The 7,146-nt window shown below is 40.7% G+C and overlaps 1 long non-coding RNA gene across 1 annotated transcript; it reads right to left on the minus strand.

Annotated features, from left to right (window-relative positions):
* Positions 1-391: 391 nt before the first annotated feature.
* Positions 392-4,227, minus strand: LOC140845249 (uncharacterized). The gene is made up of 3 exons (XR_012124049.1): positions 4,121-4,227; positions 823-973; positions 392-697 (listed from the first exon to the last, which is right to left on the minus strand). It is a non-coding gene; the product is annotated as an uncharacterized lncRNA (long non-coding RNA).
* Positions 4,228-7,146: the final 2,919 nt, after the last annotated feature.

Here is a 7,146-nt window from a genome sequence, read left to right on the forward strand (position 1 = left end):
TTGTTCAAAAAATCATATGGAACATGTCACTAAAATTCCATATTGAGAGATATGAATTCTCCTTAACTGTGACAAACCTTTCCTTGGAAACTGATTTGAATTAGCATAAAACATTTGTAGTTGAGAAAAAGGCTTATGGCATTGGAATACATATTTATAGATCATTAGAGTCTTATTTGGGGAGGCATTTATTGACTTAGGCCTAAATAACTCAATTTAATAGTTCTGAAACTTTTTTTTAAATTATGAGGTATTAGGATGGGGGACCTTTCCTACAGAGAGGTGACATATAATAACCTTATGGAGCAACAACATGGGACAGTAATATAAAAATAGAAGAGCATAAAACCAATTGCAAATGTTATAATGGCAAAAATGACAGCAAAGGGTGTATTATTTTGATTCCTGGTGGTTTTAATTTTGTTCTTGATTTTCTGAGTAATACAAGGTTCAGTGTTCTAAGACTCTACTATGGTATGGGTAACATTTTATTATAACAATTTGTTTTAATTGATACTGGCTTTGACTTGGGCTATTCTCAGTTGACCTTCATTACCAAACTCTCTTATTTCATTCATGTAGGTTGTTGATCTTTCAGCAACAGTGGATGTTTCATCTTCAGAAGTCAGAAACCTTAAAACTCACATGGAAATGATTTCACTGGAACAAAATAATATGGAACAATACAGATGGGACACTGAAGAAAGAGCAAGACAGAAAACAGTAGAAAAATTAAAAGAAGTCAATGGTTTTTACAGGTTAATTTATTAATGTGCCTTAATTTGTCTCCCTGCAGATTACATTTTCAATATGTACATTTACCTTTGTTTCCTCTGCTTTTATGCCAGTTCCTTTTATAGGTTTCTGGAAGGATGGTAGCATGTGTTTCTCCTAAATATTTCAGTTTCCATCATCATCACAAATCCATCTTTCAGAATCATTCTCATTAGACAATCATTTAAAATTTTTAAGACTGGTTGATAAGAGGAAAAGGAAATTGTGATTTAAAAAGTATACCATACTCCTAGATTATATTGTTTAAATATTTTAACTATAGATTGTTATTCTTTGAAATATCAGATTATATGAGTACTAAAATAAGAATGATTCAACCTTATTTTTATAATGCAGATTTAATTCAAGTGAGGTTAAGGTAAATATATTAAACTTCAGGTCTTTTTTTCACATTTAAAATTTCTTTCTGAAACACTGAGTCAAAACTAAGGGAAACAAATATGCTATAATTATTCAGATTATACTTACTTAAAAAACACATTCTTTTAATTTGCTTTAAAGGATGAATCACAAAAGAGATTACAGTAGTGGAGAGAGAAGGATAATTCTTCATTTAGAATGTAAATGGAACTCAGAATTAAAGATCTGGAATTTCAACTCTCCAAAAAAATTTCTCAAGAAGATTCTATTAAAGCTGAATTAGAGAAATATAAACAATTATACTGAGAAGAAGTAAATACCAGCCTGTCATTGGCAAATCAACTAAACAAGTAAGTCAAAACAGAATCATAGAAAATAAATTAATTTCTATTGAGCCAGGTTTATAAGGTTAGTAGGAATGAAAGCTAACTGGATAGTATATTATGGAAAATGATGTTTGTAAATGAACTTACATTTAAAATGCTCCTCCAAGACAGTTTTTGTACCCCTCTCCCCTTTCTTGGTTTTAAATGACTTTATTTTTTCCTCCTAATATTTTCATAGTTAACCTGATCTACTAGTCTTGAAGCTCATTGTTTTTGAAGCTTTGCAATTTAGACAGTGATATTATTATAAAATGGCTTCCTAAAGAATTCCACTAAATAGAAATATTAATGAGTTTAACTATATTTTGGAAAATTACATCTTAAACTCAAAGGGCCAAGTAGTACTACTCAGCTGTCTTCCCTGAGGGCTTCAGCCCCAGGCAAGTTCACTATGGATTCAGTGAGATGGAGAAATGACAAGGGAACGTTCCTGGGGTTAAAGGGTTTCTTGGCTCAATTCTCCCATCAATAGTTGGACACTAGAATCACATGCACCCAACAGTCTGCAGGTCCATAATCCTCATCTCTGCCTCTGGGAAGTGTTTTTTTATATAATGATTCAGCCACTAATAGCTTATTGCCTAAGGGTGTGGAAGCAGTAGCCTAGCAGCAGGCCAATTAAATCAACCAGTTTAGGTTCTGGTGAGGATCCTGGCAAGAGTAACTTCCATTTTCCTCACATTAGCACATCCGCTGCATGGAAGTTTTGTTTTCCTGATTGTAATCTTTGGTGTTATCATTAGAGGGCTTCATGGAACAAACTGTCCTTTATAATTTTTCTACTCAACATAAAGGCATCCATGTGAAATAAAGAAAGACTGACATAGGGATGAACAGCACTGTAATTCACAAAGTGGTTAAAAATAACACTATGGGGGGAGGAACCCAGATGACAGCATGAAATCTCCTCCCAAAACCATACATATTTTTGAAAATACAACAAATACAACTATTTCTAAAATACCAGAAGATGCAGTACAACAGCCAGGCTACATCTACATCAGTGAAAACTCAGCATTGCACAATGAGGGTAAGATACAAGCCGCAGCCCAGCAGGACCCAAGTGCCTCCCCCCCCAACCCCAGCTCCTCAGCGGGAGGAAAGGAGTCACAGCGGAGAGGGAGTGGGAGCCCAGGACTGCTAAATACCTAGCCCTTGTCATCCGCACTGGGAGCACAGACACACAGTGCATGGTGTGCTGGATATTAGGGAAACAGAACAGTAAAAACTGCGAGAGGGTCCCCGAAGCTGGCGCCCCTCGGACAAAAGAAAAGTGGGCACTTTTTGAAAGTCTTAAAGGTACAGGGGACACACAGCTGGACGGAAGGGAGCCGGTACACTCAGCTCAGCAGCTGGGAATCACAGGGAACTATGCGTGCACTACCCCTTGGGAGGCAGCACAGCTCTAAGGCCCCTCACGGCGATATAAAGCCTCCCATCCATTTCCCTCCAGCACGGCCCCGCCATAGCAGTAAGCACCTTGGGAGCGGCTGGACACACAGCAACCACCCAGAGCCTATTCTGCAGCCAGCCACCAGGGGAAGACTCAGAGGCACTATCGGTGCACAGCTGCCCAGCACAAGCTGCTAGGGGTCGCCATTCTCGCAGGAAAGGAAGGTGAACAGCAAGCGAGAAGGGACTTTGTTCTCCCAGGTGACACACACACCAACTGCTCAAGACTACCTCTATCACCATGAAAAGGCAGAAGAATTTGATCCAGACAAGAATAACTCTGACATCCCCAGAGAGGGAACCTGGGAACATAGATTTAACCAATCTTCCTAAAAAAGAATTCAAAATAAAGGTCATAACCATGCTGATGAAGCTACAGAAAAAAGCAGGTATTGCAGTACCAGTATCAGACAAAACAGATTTCAAAACAAAGAAAGTAACAAGAGATAAAGAAGGACATTACATAGTGATATAACCATTATAAGTTCTAAGAGGAAAGTATATAGCAATGCAGGCATATCTAAAGAAGGAAGAACAATCCCAAATGAATCGTGTAAAGTGACAATTATTGAAATTGGAAAAAAAAATAACAAATGAGGCCTAATGTCAGCAGAAGGAGGGACATAATAAAGATAAGAGAAGAAATACATAAAACTGAGAAGAATAAAACATGCTGAGGGAGGCTAACACGGAGGGGGATGAGGAGACGAGGAGGCGCCGAGGGGCAGCAGAGTGGGGAAACGCGTGAAAGAAGCAACAAGCCGCTCCATCCAGACCAGAAAACTGGCCAGCCGCGTCCCGGCCACCCGCCCAGCGCCGGGGATGCGGCGGCGGCAGCAGAGAACCATCCCAGGGGGCGGCAGGTGTGGCCGGCCAGAGAGAAACCGGGTAAGAGGCTTAACCGGTCAGGGCGAGTGGAGGGGCCACAGCGCGGGTCGGGCAGCTGCGGTGGCGGAGGCGCGCAGAGAGCGCTACGATCTACTTGGCCATCCGGGCTCCGGCCACCTCGCCTCCATTACCCCCGGGGCGCCCCACCTGTCGGGCTCCCCCGCACTCCGCAGCTACCTGGTCCCGCCCGCTACTCATCGTTACTGCGCTGTGGGCTCGCCTGCACTCTGCACACACACCTGGCATCGTCCTTCCGCTCCTCCTGCGGCTGCCGGAATGTTCAAGCCACGTCCTCCGCTTCTCGCCACACCGCCCCTGGCTTACGACACTCACGGCTTTACGGCACCACCTTCCTTAAACCCAGAGCCGCTCGCTCTAGGCGGGAACCTTGTTGCGAGGGAGAGGGTAGTTTGAACCAACCATAAAACATTACTGAGGAAGGGTGGATGGGGAGGGTGGGAGAAGGGAATTAAAGGGCACTACGATTAACACAACATAATGTAGGACGGTCACGGAGAAGACAGCATAGCACAGAGAAGACAAGTAGTGACACTACAGCATCTCACTACTCTGATGGACAGTGACGGTAATGGGGTGTGTGTGTGTTGGAGGGACTTGATAACACGGGTGAATGTAGTAACTACAATCTTGCTTATGTGAATCCTTCATAACATTGTAATAAATAACAAAAATTTTTTTAATTACAGAGAAAAATTAAATAAGACTTGAATAAATGAAGAGAGTTGGCATGTTCAGCAATTCCAAGATTCAACTGGATGACGGTTCTCCCTAGCTCGGCTGTAGATTCAACATAATTCCCATCATAAGCCTACAGGCTTTTTTTATTATTATTATTCAGATGTCACTGATATACACTCTTATGAAGGTTTCACATGAAAAATAGAGTTTCAGCATTCAGCCATACTATCAAGTCCACCCCATACCCCATTGCAGTCACTGTCCATCAGTGTAGTAAAATGCCACAGAGTCACTACTTGTCTTCTCTGTGCTACACTGTCTTCCCCATGATCCCCCCCACACCATGTGTACTAATCATAATACCCTTTAGTCCCCTTCTTTCTCCCCCAAGGTGTACCGGACCTCTGCTCCTTTCCATAGTTGTGACCAGAATCCAATAGGTTGGCGTGTCCGTTCAAGCTGCTGCCAAAGAACCCATCCATAACCATCTTCAGTTACATGAACATCTACTTCACAGGGCCTTGGTGAGTCCATTACATTCAAGTTCTGTACGACCTTGACTGCCCACTTGGCAGCACTAAAAGCAGCTGCACGTGTCTCATCCCAGTCCCACCTGATGTCCTTTCGTACCAACTAGTATAAGGGCCTCAGAATTTGCACCAAGTGCTGGATAAACACTTTCCAGTAGCCCAAAAGACCCCAAAACTCTTGTAATACTGCCACAGTTCTAACAAGATTCTATTGTGTTGCCCATCGAATTTTTCTTTCAGGTCCTGGAGACCTTCACAGGGTCTTGTGCAGTTCTCCTTTCAGTCATAGCCCATACTTCCCTGCCCTTATTGTTTCAACCTTCCCCATATCTGCTAAAGTACAAGTAGCCTCACTTATGGGTTGCCCTAGGTGGGGGGCATTTCCTAGTTCATATTGTATGTCAACTCAATCCTCAAAAATATAACAATAACACATTAACTGTGTTTATACTCGGGTTAAATAAAATTATTAGCCTGTGAAATATAGCAGTTTTATTTGCAGAATAGCCTAAAAAATAAAGGAAAGGGCTTTTATTAGAACCTGTTGTGTTATTGATGAGTATGTAAGAGCGATGGGCCTGCCTATATTTCTGAAAAGCAGCAACTGTATTCCACAAAACACTGATGGGCTAAGCAAGCTATTAATGACAGTTGCTTTTAACACTTAAAATGATCAGGCTGTGTTGCCTAACCACAAGGACAAGTAGGTCATCACTCTCAAACATCATACAATATAAGAAACATAAATGAGACCTCTGTGGGGACAAAAAACCCACAGGTATGGCTCCAGAGTTCTTTTGCTATTCAACTATTAATAGAAAGCATCCCACTTAGAGTTATAAACATGTGTAACCCTTTTTACTAAAAGATTTATCACCACTTATTTTTCTACCTAAGGCTGAACAAGATATTATTAGTCCTAGTGTCCAGCTCCAGCCCTAAAATACACAACCTATTATCTGGAACCAAAATAAAAAAATTGTCCCTTTGTTATTCTTACACTGTAAGATGAATAAATTTCTGCCACCATACAAACCTGTGTAGTGTCCATCTCTCTGGGTTTATGAACACCTAACCAATCATTCATAGGTTGCAGAACCACACTCAGTGAATACATGGGGAAACATCTAGATTTTTCATCAGATGAAGAAGGCCTTGTTCATTGGCCACATGTCCTTCAAGTCAATTCCTTGCAATGCACTCTTCTTCCTGGTAGTCACTGGACTGCCAGCATTAACCTCACTTAGGATAAATTAAAAAAAAGAAAATGTAGAATCATATATTAAAAAAATAAAAACATAAATGGAAGGGAAAAGATTTCAAAAATGAAGAATAAATCATTAGGAGTCCAATGAAATTTGAATGAAAATTTAATAACAAATGCTGACTAAAACCAAGAAAACTTAAAGAATGAGAACAAAGTAGGTACAATAGGAAAGAGAGAGAGAGAAAGGAATGGAAACAGAAGATAAGCAAAGAAAGATTGTATATATATCATATTTAATTGTACAGAATATAAATATATTATTAGAATCCTTGAAGAAAACCAAACAATGGAACAGAACCAATACTTAGTACCACAATCCAAGAAAATTATTTCTAGAAATGAGAAACATTAAGTCTACATATGAAGAAATCTAGAAAAATTAGCCAGAAATGATCAACCTTGAGAATTATCCTAGTAAAACATGAACAATGGAAAATATGGCAATGCTTCAAGGCAAAAAAATAAGGGTAAGAAAACAGGCTTGCTGTTGGCAGCCGCGCTCAGAAAATAGCGCCCAATGCAGGGCAGCCGGAAGGCCCCGAACTTCCTAATGACAAATCATCCCACACCACTAAACTACATGCTAATTGCGCCTTGGCATAAGGACCAATGAGACCCACCAAATGGTTATGCTAATAAGGCATATGGAGCCGCACCAACCAGGTCAGAGCATGAGAACTATATAAGCAAGCCTCTCCTTCCCCTCTGGGTCCTGCCCAACTCATTTGTTTCACAAAGAGCTGAAGAATAAAGCTTTCTGCAGAAGAAT

This window comes from Manis javanica, chromosome 2 (genome assembly GCF_040802235.1).
Source record: "Manis javanica isolate MJ-LG chromosome 2, MJ_LKY, whole genome shotgun sequence".
NCBI classification, from domain to species: domain Eukaryota; kingdom Metazoa; phylum Chordata; class Mammalia; order Pholidota; family Manidae; genus Manis; species Manis javanica.